The 14447-nt window shown below is 40.2% G+C and overlaps 1 protein-coding gene and 2 non-coding genes across 3 annotated transcripts in view; 1 reads left to right on the top strand and 2 right to left on the bottom strand.

The window, feature by feature from the left end:
• Positions 1 to 4836, bottom strand: part of LOC114644149 (kyphoscoliosis peptidase-like) — a 68619-nt gene extending 63783 nt beyond the window's left edge. The window contains exon 1 of the mRNA XM_051923558.1: positions 4709 to 4836. The gene's annotated coding sequence lies outside the window, so the exon portion shown is untranslated. The remainder of the gene's footprint in view (positions 1 to 4708) is intronic.
• Positions 4837 to 13155: 8319 nt separating this feature from the next.
• Positions 13156 to 13229, top strand: trnai-aau (transfer RNA isoleucine (anticodon AAU)). Its single transcript has one exon. It is a non-coding gene; the product is annotated as a tRNA-Ile (tRNA).
• A 315-nt stretch (positions 13230 to 13544) lies between these two features.
• trnap-ugg (transfer RNA proline (anticodon UGG)) lies at positions 13545 to 13616 on the bottom strand. The gene has a single exon. It is a non-coding gene; the product is annotated as a tRNA-Pro (tRNA).
• Between the last annotated feature and the right edge of the window lie 831 nt (positions 13617 to 14447).

Raw genomic sequence — 14447 nt, 5'->3', positions numbered from 1 at the left:
CATTTATTCATGCATCTTTAGTTCAGAGAATTTCTGTATCTATGTTTCTTTTAATCTATCCTTATTAAGCAGGGGTGGGCAAAAGTAGGTTTACAATTGTTCATATGGAAAAAGACATTCAGGTTATGATTATTACAATAGCTTTATTAAATCAATACCTTTATTTACTTTATTAATGCAAAAGAATGTCACAATGGCACAGTGCATTTAGGTGCAATCTTGTAAATGCTCAAGTTGCCGGCCTCACGTATTCACAACTGTAAACCTACTTTTGCCCACCCCTGTATAAATGCATTTTTTTTTCAGTCTTAAGTACATTAATTTCCAATAAGAAATGAGCATGCCTCAACTACCTTTCAAGGTTAACTGGCTTTATTGTACATGGAAAGAAGTTATAGCATTTCTGTACACCAATTTCCACTAGTTTTCGCAACTTCAGTCTAACTCCAGTGGTAATAGACACACTACAAGCCCAGTATCACTGCAAATGAAACCTTAAATAAAAATAATTAATGTTAGTCACACTTTTATAAACAAACCATGTCCTCCCTCCCTATGAAACACAGCATTAATAAAGTTGTATCAAATAATTGCATGCTTTATTTTAGAATGATACAACTTTTCAGATGTGTGGAGTAAAGTTAGCTTTAGGTAGCAAGCAGTGAACAGAGGTTAAGACAGTACCAAAACCTAACTTAATAGATGTGTTAGAGTCACATGCATTCTTCATTTTTTGTAAAGGGTTCAGCCAACTGCAGCATCTGCAGCTCAGCACAGCATAGCCGACATACAGCAGGAGAACAAAGCAGCTGTAGGAGTATCAAAGAGTAAGGGAGGCGGTGTATCATGTACATAACCTGTGCTTTAGCGTCAGACAGTATACTGGACTAATTTACTTAAAAATCAATAATGCATGTGGATGGAGATTATTTGAAATTGAGAAACAATCTAATATAAGGTCTTTGAGATGTGGAAAGGAAGCTGAACTAATGCATGAAACCAACAAAGACACTGAGACTGATGGGTGTTCTCTAAAGATAATTCTGACTTTGAGGTAAGGTAATTATTTCAGATAAGACAGACAGACGTTCTGAGGTAACACTGATCATGGTGCCGGAGAGTGATGACATGCTGCATGTTGATTAGCACGTTCAAGTAAGACTTTCACAGTATACGTGATAATAATGGCCCTAAAAACCTTTCACACTGTGTGTGGATACACTGTAATGGTCTGTGGGGGGTGGTTGGGGTGTTATGAAGATAATGCAGGACCAGATGGTATCTGGCTGATTGTAGTGGGCCAGTCTGAACGAAACACCAGGACTAATCTCCTATCCATCTCTACCATCCTCCCTCACTCTGTTGATATTCAGTCAGTCAGTCAGTCATTGTCCAACCTGCTATATCCTAACACAGGGTCACGGGGGTCTGCTGGAGCCAATCCCAGTCAGAATAGAGCACAAGGCAGGAACAAACCCTGGGCAGGGTGCCAGCCCACTACAGGGCACACACATCAAGCATACACTAGGACAAATTAGGGTTGCCAATGCACCTAACCTGCTGTCTTTGGACTGTGGGAGGAAACCGGAGCACCTGGAGGAAACCCATGTTGATATTCACAATTGTACAATTATATCTGTCACTATTTTACTACCTTTCTGACAAATTTTGTTTAACTGAAATAACTGTAAAGCAATTATTATTTCACAAGAACAATACTATGTACCTCCAATTAAATTTACTGAACAACTCAGAAATGGACCACTCAGAACTTCTTCAGGGTTTCAGAGTAAGGCAGCTCTTTACTAACATGGTTATCATGCAACACTCAATAAACAAAGTGTGGATCATATTCAAAAGCTAAAAAATTGTGTCCATTTTACAGCAATAACCTTTGACTTCCCATTTATCATTATGCTTTTCTTCTCTTCTTCCTCTTGTCTTTTGATGGGAAAAGGGAACCTGAATGGCAACCAATGTACTATAAAATTGCATTGGAAATTTATGAAGAACTCTATTTCTATCACAAATCTGCAATTAATTACAATGTATTGCTTTTATATTCTGAAACTAATTAGAATATTTTAAAATGTCTAACTAACCACAGAATATTATGTTATTTTTGTACAGTGATTTGACCTGCTGTTTTATAGCTCCAGGGATCTGGGTTTAAATCTCAGTCGATTCACTTTCTATGGAGAGGTTGTGCAGTTAACCAGTGTAGCTGCTACAATGCTCTATTACACCCAAAAGATGTGTGCTTTAGGGTAATTGGCTGCTCAGATACAGTCTGGTTTAAAATAATGTGGTGTGTGTGTGTGTGTAAGTGTGCTCTACAATGCAATAATCACTCATTTAGATTTTGTTTCTAACCCTATTCCAGGGCTACTAAAAATGGTACAGTCATGGTCCATGCCCGTAAAATAGATGAATGGACTATAAAATCAAAGCAAGTTTCACAATAAATGTTTATCATTTTAAAATCTAAGAAACAGTAACTTTATGTTGTTCTTTGTATATACAGTATATACTGCTGAAAAAAATTAAACAAACACTTTTTAATCAGAGTATAGCATCAACTCAATGAAACGTCTGGGATATTGATCTGGTCAGTTAAGTAGCAGAGGGAATTGTTAATCAGTTTCAGCTGCATTGGTGTTAATGAAATTAACAACAGGGGTACTAGAGGGGCAACAATGAGATGACCTCCAAAACAGGAATAGTTTAACAGGTGGAGGCCTCTGACATGTTTCCCTCCTCATCTTTCTGACTGTTTTTTCACTAGTTTTGCATTTGGCTACAGTCAGTGTCACTACTGGTAGCATCAGGCGATACCTGGACCCTACAGAGGTTGCACAGGTAGTCCAACTTCTCCAGGATGGCACATCAATACATGCCATTGCCAAAAGGTTTGCTGTGTCTCCCAGCACAGTCTCAAGGGCACTGAGGAGATTCCAGGAGACAGGCAGTTACTCCAGGAGAGCTGGAGAGGGCCATAGAAGGTCCTTAAATCATCAGCAAGACCGGCATCTTCTACTTTGAGCAAGGAGGAACAGGATGAGCACTACCAGAGCCCTACAAAATGACCTCTAGCAGGCCACTGGTGTGAATGTCTCTGACCAAACAATCAGAAACAGACTTCTTGAGGGTGGACTAAGGGCCCAACGTCCTCTAGTGGGCACCGTGAGCTCGACTGGCATTTGCCATAGAATACCAGAATTGGCAGGTCCACCACTAGCGCCCTGTGCTTTTCACAGATGAGAGTAGGTTCACCCTGAGCACATGTGACAGATGTGAAAGGGTCTGGAAAAGCCATGGAGAACGTTATGCTGCCTGTAACATCCTTCAGCATGACCGATTTGGTGATGGTCAGGGGAGGCATATCCATGGAGGAACGCACAGACCTCTAAAGGATAGACAACGGCACCTAGACTGCCATTAGGTATCAGGATGAAATCCTTGAACCCACTGTCAGACTCTATGCTGGTGCAGTGGATCCTGGGTTCCTCCTGGTGCATGACGATGCCTGCCCTCATGTGGTGAAAGTATGAAGGCAGTTCCTGGAGGATGAAGGAATTGATACCATTGATTGGCCCCCACACTCGCTTGACCTAAATCCAGAACACCTCTGGGACATTATGTTTCGGTCCATCTGACACCGCTAGGTTGCATCTCAGACTGTCCATGAGCTCAGTGATGCCCTGGTCCAGATCTGGGAGGAGATACCCCAAGACAGCATCCATTGTCTCATTAGGAGCATGACCCCCGACATTGTCAGGCATGCATACAAGCATGTGGGGGCCATGCAAACTACTGAGTACAATTCTGAGTTGCTGCACTTAAATTTCAGCAAAATGGTCTAGCATGCTGCATCATTTTTTCACTTTGATTTTCTGGGTGTCTTTGAATTCAGCCCTCTGTAGGTTGATAGTTTTCATTTCCATCAAAGGATGTGTCATCCTTTCGTTCCTAACACATTACCCAGTCCATATTAGTATAGACATCCAGGAGGATTTTTTTCCCATTGAGATCTGATGCGTTTTCAAAGTGTTCCTTTAAGTTTTTTGAGCAGTTATATATATTACACATCTATATACAGCATACATAGATTTGTTCTGTATATTTTACATGATCAAATAACCAGTTGACCTGCATGGATTTCATGGAACATCTGAAGGATGTTCAGGTTCATTTTTCGACAACAAATTGGCTTGGGTTTTTCCGGGTTTTTTTCTGTACAATACGTGTTAAGTAACCATTCTCTGTATGACTGGGTTAAGTGTTGATGGAGAAATGTGTCCCTTGCAAAAAATCAGAAACGCATCGCACCCGACTGACTCCGCCTGTTCTGACTCTCTACTGGAATAAACGCATCAAGAAGTGGATAAATGACAATTTTGTATAAAATGATCAAGAAAGAGATGTTACACAATATAAATAAAGTAATACAGTCTTTTAGACAACAAAATGGTAGATGTTAGCTTGGTCTAGGCAGCAAAGGGTCCCTTGGGATATCTGATAACGTTTATGGAAAGTTTCTGACCGAATCCTAGCTGAAGTTTATCGAAGCTCTTCTAACTGGACGAATGTCTGAAAATCGCACGCAGTGTTTTCATTTTCCACGCACGCCAGCTTAGGTTTTCTGTTGCCTGACATTGCGCCTCTCCGCAGTGATTTGTCTTTTTTTCGGATATACAAAGTAACTTACCCTGTTCCAGGCAACTCGCTGATCCGCTGCTGTCAGTCTAACAGGTCGCATCACTTCCTTATAACGCCTCTGACACGAAGAGCACTTAAAGTAAAGCTGTCTCATTTACATATTGTATCCACGGCGACAGAGGGACCCTTTGTGGTAAGACGAGCTTTATACCTGAGTGGAGATAAGCAGATAGCTATAAGGAACTTGTAAAAGTCCGTGACTTACAAGAGCTGCTTTGCTCCACCCAAGCATTTATCGTATAGGTGAGCTGGCGGTCAAAGAGATGTACAGTACACACCGGAGCAGTGATATTTCATCATCTCGACACATCAAAAGACATTAAAACTCTCCTATGGTTACAACTACAAAGGAATAATTAAAGATACGTTAAAAGTGCAGTATATACAGTATGTCGGAATCAAAGTTGAAAGGTTTGTACACGTTGTTGTCATTAATAGGTGAAGTGATATGACGGCCAGTTTTTTACTTCCTGAATGGTTTTAATGATTTAATACATTCATAAAAATCTAGCCAGTATGTACAGAATGTCGCAAATGCTGGGCTGATAAAAAGGACTAAAGTCCAAGGCAGAACAAATGTCTTCCTTCCAGTTATGACCCTGCCTTAAAGGACATTCATATTTGAAAAGATATCGTGTTACATATCTTTCATTTAGGTGTAGATTACACTCTTCTTACTTTATCACTATCATTTGGCGGAAATATCATTTGCTACCGTAAGAAGCTGGACTGCGTGATAGTGCCACAGACCCGGCCAGGACATATGTGCTTATATTCCCCTAAACGTAAGTGAAGTCCACTATAATAAAAGATAAGCACTGTGTTAAACAATTGATTTGAAATCATACGCCCCATAACAGATACTTCTTTTAGTACAATCCAAAACTGGATAAGGGAAGAAGGCAAAATAAATAAATCCTGTTGGCCAAGTTTATAAAATGGTGGAGGAGTGAATGAAATGGTGGTAGAAACAACTGGCACTTACTGTAATCTTATTTGTACACTCTTTTAAACAATGCTTTAAGGAAACCATTTTTGGTTCCCAAAAGACCCATTCAAATGAAAGTTCCAGAAGAACCTTTGTTTATTTAGACATGTAATGGACTCCACACAGTAAATAACCATGAATAGATGGTAACAGAGTTTTTGTGAAAAACGAGTGGGTCATGATTTTAAAATGACTCTTGCTGCTCCATACCAGGTTTTCTTAATCTGTTAGTGTTTTGCGACCTACCATACATTACAGATTTCAGATTTTTTTTTTACATATTAGGAAGTTTTTCAAAACACAAAGAACCCTTCCCATAATGAAATCGTGCCTTGTCAACTAGTAGTTTTTTGAGGAACCACACAACCAAGTAAAGAACCAAAAAGTGCCATTAAAGAACCAGTATTTTTAAGAGAGTAGGTGTATTACAGATCGAGTTTATGATTGGCTACAAGGTAAAGGATTACAGGATGATAAAAGATTCTGACCTCCTTCAGCTACTCGCATAAAAAGACACACCATGGGTATGGTGTTAAACTGCATCCAGCCCTGTACGCGGTCTTCCAACTTGCAGAGAAATCATGGGGGTTGGTGGCAGGATTGGCACTCCAGCCAATGGGGTCAGGCATGTTGGGGATCAGAACTGGTGTGATGCTGAGGCATCGCCCGCTGCATGGCAGCACTCGTGTCCCAATTTGAGGTGGCCCATTCGGGTAGGTGCGTGGAATGTCTTGTCTCTCCAGCATGATGATCATCTTCCTCTGCTGTTGGAGGAGCTTCATAAACTCCACATTCCAGTGGCGGCACTCTCTCAGGTATGCAGACCCGGGACTGGCCAGATCTCTGTAGGTGGGTACATTTTATTGTTCTGGTCGCTCTGAAGGCTGTCATACTCAGGGAGTGGTTGTTGCTGTGGTGGATTGGCTCCTTACGATAGTGTTCAATGTTACTCCTTTCAACAAGCGTATTATGAGACTCAGATTAAGGCACCTGCTGTGTACCTTGTCTGTTGTCTCAGTGTATGCTCCGACCACAGTGAGTGATGTCTTGGAGAGGGAGACATTTTATTTGCAACTTCGCTCAGTGGTTGATGGGTGCCCACGAGGTTACACTCCTCTGGTCATGGGTGACTTTAATGCGACCACTGGCTCTAACAGGACTGGCTATGAAAAATGTGTCGGTCCCCATGGGTCTGGAGACCATGGTGAAAGTGGCTCCATGTTCCTTGACTTTGCAAAAGGTCAGGGGCTGCGGATCACTGGATCCTGGTTCCAGCACCCTGAACTGCATCATTGGACTTGGTACTCCAATACTGGTGGTGCGGTGAGGGAGATCAATCACATCCTTGTGGGCAGACACTGGAGGCTCTTACAAAACTGCAGGGTCTACAGAAGTGCCTAGTTTGTGAATTCTGACCACAGACTTGTTGTTGCTACTCTGAAGATTCAGCTTAGGTCCAGTATTCTACTAGGAAAATGAGGCTGGACCTGGCCAGATTCCAAGATCAGGCTGTTTCTAAAGAGTCTGCACACAGTTTGTGTGAGGATCTTACAGGCTTGGGCACAGCTGCTGATGCTAATTTGATGAGGGACACCTTACGTGACAAGACCCTTAAGTTTGCTGAGGGTTGTGTTGGTGTTACCAGTGCTCCCAGAAGGAAGGTTTCATCTCGCAGGGCACCCTGGATATCATCAAGAGGAGTCGCAGGGCATGGCTTGATGGCAACTCCGGTCTGCACCAGGAACTGAGAAGGATGGCTGCGAGGACTGTGAGGGTAGATAAGGAGGCATTTGTTAGTGGAATCTGTGAGCAAGTGACACACTATTTATGGTCCAACGACCCATGTCCTGCTTACAAAGGAATCAAAGCATTACGCCCATCTGAATCTGTTCCTCAGAGAGTTGTAGTCAGGGTGGCTGATGGAACAATCCTTACGGATGACACTGCAATTGTGACCCGTTGGGTTGGCTACTTTGAGCAGCTGTTTAAAGCTGATCCTCCACATAGGATAATAGACATCTCTGGGTCCATGGTTTTTGACCCATTATCCTTCAATTAGCTGTAAACCACCCAGACTCACTGAGATTGCACAGGTGGTGAACCAGCTTAAGGTAGGGAAGGCTGCAGGGATCTGTGGTATCCTGGAGAAACTTATCCAGGCTGGTGGTAAGGCTGTCCTTCTGTCATTGCAAGCAATCTTTGCTTCCATTTGGGAGACTGGCATCATCCCAACTGATTGGAAAACAGGACTTGTCGTTCCTATCTGGAAAGGGAAGGGTGATCGCCTGGATTGAGGCAACTACAGGGGAATAACACTGCTCTTGGTGGCAGGTAAGATCCTTGCTAGGGTCATCCTCAGTACAATCTGTTATCACCTACCAGAGACCAGAACAGTCTGGTTTTATGCTTAAGAAGTCTACCATTGACCGCATCCTGGCACTGAGGGTTCTCATGGAGCATAAACGCAAAAATCGGCAGTTTCTTTGCAGCCTTTGTAGGTTTTTGTAAAGCTTTTGCCTCAGTTAATGGAGCTGGCCTGTGGCACATCCTGAGACTTTGTGGGATCCCCTCAAGGTTGCTGGATATCATGGTCAGCCTGTACACTGGTACTGTGAGTGCTTTGCAGAGTGGATGCAGAACCTCTGCATTTTTCCCATTTGATTCTGGGGTTTGTCAGGGGTGTGTTCTTGCTCCTACTCTGTTCAATGCTTGCATGGACTGGGTGTTGGACAGGGTTGATTTGGTCTGCAGAATTCTCATTGTTGAGGACCCAAGCAGCTGGACCAGGCCAAGGGGATTCCACGTAATACCTGGCTGCAGCAGATAGATGGTCATTTCTGAACAGACTGGACCACGTGTCTGCTTGGAGGGTTGCCAACCAGGATCTCAAGCTGTTTCATCGTGTGGTGGGTTGTGCATGCTCCTTAACCTCACCTAACCTGACCTGACCTGTGGTTCCTCAAAAACCAAAGCTTGACAAAAAACATTTCATTCTGTGATGGATTCTTTGCATATGAAATCAGTTCTTGGGTTTTGCAAAGGTCCCAGATATGTGGACAAAACAGAAAACTTTAATGTACGGTAGGCTGCCTATAGCAGTATACTAAGAGATTAAGAAAACCTAAACTTATCCTATATCATCGTATGCAACAACAAGTCCATGAAACAGTTAATATACAGTATTTCATAAACATCTTATCACATATTCTTCACTATTTGCAGAACTTGTTACAGATATAAACAAAAAATTCTTCTTGAGCCTTCATGTGGATGGTTGTTTTGGAGACCAAAAATAGTTACTTTATGGCATTGCTCCAAAGAACCCATTTGGCATCTTTATTTTTAAAGGCGTAACTGGATTCGAACAAAGGGTAAAAGTGATAGCACACTAGCCAGATTGAACAGAGGACATACGGTCGGATAACTGCTATCTATTTTGAACCACACATAAAAAAATATCCTTAATCCTAACATTTCAGCTTGGATGACCTGAGACCATTTTATCTTTGCATCCAGTCCTTGGACCCACTTAAGTGTTCATTTAGAAGTCTGAGCATACCCTGGAAGCGTCAACGTCAAGGTGGGAACCAATCCCAAACAGGACATCAGTCCTACACACGGTCCTCTCATGAACACACTAACACCGGAAACTGTCTTGTTTCTGGGAATGGACTCAGCAGTTTTGAGGCAGCAACATCAACACCATGATGACCTGCACATCAGAAATAATCTTCATGTATGTACATAAAATGGTGACTTCCTAGTGTTCTTATTATAGTGACAATGCCAAGATTTTAATCTGGTCACCAACAGCTATGAGGCAACACCACTACCCACAGTGCAGTACTGGCTATTTTCTGTCTTTTGTGAGTTCTTTAAAAACAATTTATACAGCATTATAAATACAATCTAAATTGATCTTAAATTAACTTGTTTAACACATGTTGGAGAAATAAGCAGAATGTTTCTGGAAAGAAAAAAAAAGACTTTTCTTGTAATGTTTAGAAAGTGGGCCTTTACAAAGATGTTTTATTTTACAAAAATCCTGTTTATGCTGAAACAGTTGTTATATTTATCATTGTACTTGGCTACTGAAAATGTGCCTTGTCTACCTGCTTAACAATTCCCTGAATGTTTTGATAACTAGTTTAAGTAGGAAGTGTAATCGGCTATGCTATATTGTGAGTCTATGCATGTTTTTGTTGATAGGAGATAAGAATCAGTTTAAATCAAATGTATATTGCAGAAATTGCTACCATAATTTATGTATATGGCTTCAACAAAAATAAAAAGATTAAAAAGTAATATGATCAAATATAACGTGAAGAAATGTGATGATGTGTTTTCTTATTTGCTATTTAAAAGCAAATTTATTCATCATAATTTAATTTAGTTTTTTGAAATGTATATTCTCAAAATTAACAATTCCAGTATCCATCAATCTACTTTAAGAACTCTTTAATTGCAATACAGAGTTAGAAAGAGGCAGAACTTACCCTAGCCGTGTTAAATTCAAGGTGGCAGGCAAATGTAGGAAGGGTTAGAGTTAGTTAGGGTTAGGGTTGAATTATGACAGCAAGATTAAGAGCAACCTTAATGCTTGGACTCAGATTTGGGCCCCAGGTGGAGTTGCTTCTGTACTGTGTTCTTCTGAACTCTAAGATGGCCAGGAGTAAGTGAGTGTGCCGTGTGATGAACTGATGTTCTATCCACTGGTTTCAGTAACTCCAGTGTGAATTGTAGGGCATATGAGAACTTGAGGGCAACTATTAGGAAGGATATCAAGGAGACTAAAAGACAGTTGGAGAGGAATATAGCAGATAAGGCAGAAGATGACCCAAAGAGATTCTTTCACTATTCTAATAGTAAAAGAAGGAGGAAGTGAAGTGCATCAGGAATAGTAAAGTGCAATTAAAAGATACAGACAGTGAAATAGAGGATACTCTAAATAAGCATTTATCACTTCACAAGTGAGGAAGTAGATAACCTCCCAGCTGTAAATGGGACTACTAAGGAGGTACTGAGTGTGTTGGAAATTGTAGAGGGAGAAGTACTGCTCAGATTAAATAGACTGAAATCAGACAAATCTTCAGGAATTTAGTACTTAGTATAAGTACTTAATATACTGCATATCGCTAAGTATGTCGTAGATATCTCTTATTCACAATTTGTAGTTAGTACTGAATTACAGATAGCTCTTATTGTCAAAATTGTCTAGTTGAAACATATTATAGACATCTCAAATTCATTTTAATATCTTAAGTGTGTAAAATTCAATCAAGTTTAAACTGGTATGACATAAACACACATATTTTGAATAAGTAGACAACAAAAACGCAGGCACAAACTGAACTGTGAAGTTTAAAGATCACTCTAAGCCCCGCTTATTCAAATGTTGGTCCACAGGCCATTTGCAGCCCAGTGGCAACTTTCAAGTGGCCAAGCCCATGGTCCCAACAGAAACACAGAGAAAAACACATTTTCAAGCCTTCAGAAATTCCTTCATAAATTCCTACAATAGTAAAGACCATGAATGCAAACTCCGTGTAGCCTAGGAACATTTATCCCACAATGCAACACGTTGTTATATATCTGGAGGTGGTGGTAATAGTCTATGATACAGTGATTTTTTTTTTTTATGATAGTACGCGCCAGTATGTTGTACCGCACCTCGGCCGTATAGCTGGTTGGAAGATTAGGGTTACATATTACATATTAAATTATTCTATAATCAATTGTGTGCTGAGTCTTAGTTGATTTCCAGTTTCATCAAGCAAGTGCAAACATGTGTTTTCACAAATAAATCTAACTGTTATTCTAATGAGAACCGTGTCTCTGTACTTCTCTTCATACGATTGGCTGGCTCTCCACTCACACACTTCGATTCTGCAGATTCATGGCTATCATGAGGACAATAATCAGCCACTGACGCTCAAAGCAAAGAACAAATTAGAAAGACTGCAGCTGATGAAAACACACAAAAAGTTTGGAGTTTTCTTTAAAACTCAATCAAATTAAGCAATGATTGCTTTGTGGGAATACATAACTCTTTTTGTAGAATGTAGTGCTAATTATTAAAATGGGGTTAATATTCATCTATTTCGGAAATTCTGTGTTTGTAATTTTAAACTATCAAGTACAATATTATGCAGTACAATGCACCTGGAGATAATGGAAGTGCCACCGCCTCGCAATAAGAAGATCATGGGTTTGCATCCTGGGTCCTCCCTGTGTGGAGTTTGCAAAGTGCTTTGAGTAGTGAATAAAGTGCTATAGAAATGTCAAGAATTATTCTACTTAACGATCCATCAGTTTCATATTTTAAATATTATGTTTTTTCACCAATTAAACAAAACATGTAGCGGTAGGACACTTGGTCTCTACATACCTTCACAGTACCCTAAACTTAATCCAAATGCAACATATGCATACTGCCTCCTTTTTGTTTACAAGAAAGGTACTGCTAATCAGACATATGGTGATATAAAACCCTCAGTATGCAGTAGAATGTTCATATGTGTTAGTTACTATTATCACTTGTTATGAGTTTGTGCACTGATACCTTTGATAGCACTGATAGTTCTTTTTAAACAGTTAAATGCACTTTGCAATCTGCCTGGGTCATATATCAACAAAATATTTATTTTGTTTCAAAAGGTAAACAAATGTTATTGCTAATACTGTGCACGTTTTTGTTTTTATGCACTTTCACATGTGCCTAGGCCACATATGACCAAAATGTTTGTTTTTTTTATTTCAAAAGTGGAGAAAAAAGTTTTGCTAATACCTCAGATTCTGTTCAGTTATAACTTTCATGTGCCTGTGTCAAATGTGACCAGATTTCAAAGGTGAACAATGAATAAACATTACTTCTTTTCAATACATTCATTTGTGTTGGTTTAAAATTTCTTATTACCTGTTGCTTAATAGCCGTTGAAAATGTCTGGCCCGGCTACATTTCGTAGTTTTGAAAATCTGGCCCAAATGAATTAGTATTTGAATAGCCCTGCTGTAGGTGAATAGATCGAGGAGTATAAAAAAAGAAGCACCGCCCCGTACTTTGTGCGCATGTGTGGAGCATTCATATGCCAATCACCGCATCACTTCCGGTCTATTAGAGGCATATACAGTATATGGCATTTGAACGCGTTTAGCTGTTTTGTTTACTTAAATCGTGCTCACTTATTTTCATACGGTTTCAGGAGGAAAAAAAATCGTGTAAAGACCACTGGAAAAGGAATTTCTAGAAGAGAAAAAAAAACATTATGCGCGACCTGTTGTAGAAACTTGCGTCTTGTTAAGCTTAACCTTATAAGCTCTTTTTCCGTAGTGCAAGCCAATTGCATAGCTGCTCACATGTGCAACTATTTAAAAGAATTTGTCTGAACAATAAATAATTTATCTATATTAACGAAAAATGAGACTGGAGTGAATTCCGGTTGCTGTGTGGCCGGTTAGCTCAGTTGGTTAGAGCGTGGTGCTAATAACGCCAAGGTCGCGGGTTCGATCCCCGTACGGGCCAAAGCTTTATGTTTGTGATGGCTGACACAGTATATGCTTCTTGCCACTTCCCACGATTTGCAAAACTCTTTCCAAATACATTGACCAGCTGTGTACATGAAATCACGTTTTGAAAATCTACACCTTTTTAACATAAATGATTTTATAGCATGCCATTCATAATTAATCTTCTTTAGAACTGTCGTCGCTACCCAGAAGGGGCTCTGCTCATTTAGCTGACCGAAGTCGCCGCTTGATTGACAACGAGGTTTCTTCAGTGTTTCTATGTTAATGTAAGTGTAGTGAATAACCGTTGATTTTAACACCGACCAAAAGTGGGCTCGTCCGGGATTTGAACCCGGGACCTCTCGCACCCAAAGCGAGAATCATACCCCTAGACCAACGAGCCAACTGTTGATAGCACTCTCTGGCTTCCTAATAAAACGAGTTGCGGCTGCAGGTCGCAGACTTGGCCTTCCACGCCCCTAGCCTTCCACAGCTACACGCCCACCACATCACATGGTATTAAAAATAGAAAGAGAAGAGTAGTTGTACAGTTTTTCGAAAGGGAGCTGAAAGCGTTTACGGAATAATGGCACAACAAAATCAGGTATGGACTCACAAAATAAAAAGCTCGGTATGTTTATAGAAACTTCAGAGCCATTAAACAAAACTAATGTACAATTATAAATAGCGTACGCTACGAATCCAAGTGTTTTGTGTTTATTGTAATTTTAACATTGGCTAGATGTCCTATTTTAAAACATATCGTTTTAATTAATCCTTTTCCTTTCATGTATTATTTGTTTTAAAGAGTCATGTCTTACTATTTCAGCAGTATTAACGTTTTAACTTATTTATGTGATGTTATGTAGTGCAGGGGTAGGCAACGTCGGTCCTGGAGTGCCACGGTATGTGCAGGTTTTTGTTACAACCCAGTTCCTTAACAAGAACTCAATTATTGCTGATGAAGCACACATTGCTTAAGTGACATTTTAATGCTTCATTTTAGTGGTCTCGCTTGTTAAGGTTCTCCAACCTTAATTGCTTATTTCAATCTTAAACTGCTGCATTCAGTGTTTTAATTGCTCCTTATTAGCAATAAGATGTAAAAGACAAAGCAGCCAGCAGTTCTCCAGCTAGCTTTTTTCCAATTACATCTGTGTGTGTTCATCATGCACGGTTTGATTTAATAAAACACTTAATAGAAAAATGTGACAGACTGAAAATGATCTGTTTT

Source organism: Erpetoichthys calabaricus, chromosome 2 (assembly GCF_900747795.2).
Source record: "Erpetoichthys calabaricus chromosome 2, fErpCal1.3, whole genome shotgun sequence".
Lineage (NCBI taxonomy): Eukaryota > Metazoa > Chordata > Cladistia > Polypteriformes > Polypteridae > Erpetoichthys > Erpetoichthys calabaricus.
This window is presented reverse-complemented; position numbering and strand designations above follow the sequence as displayed.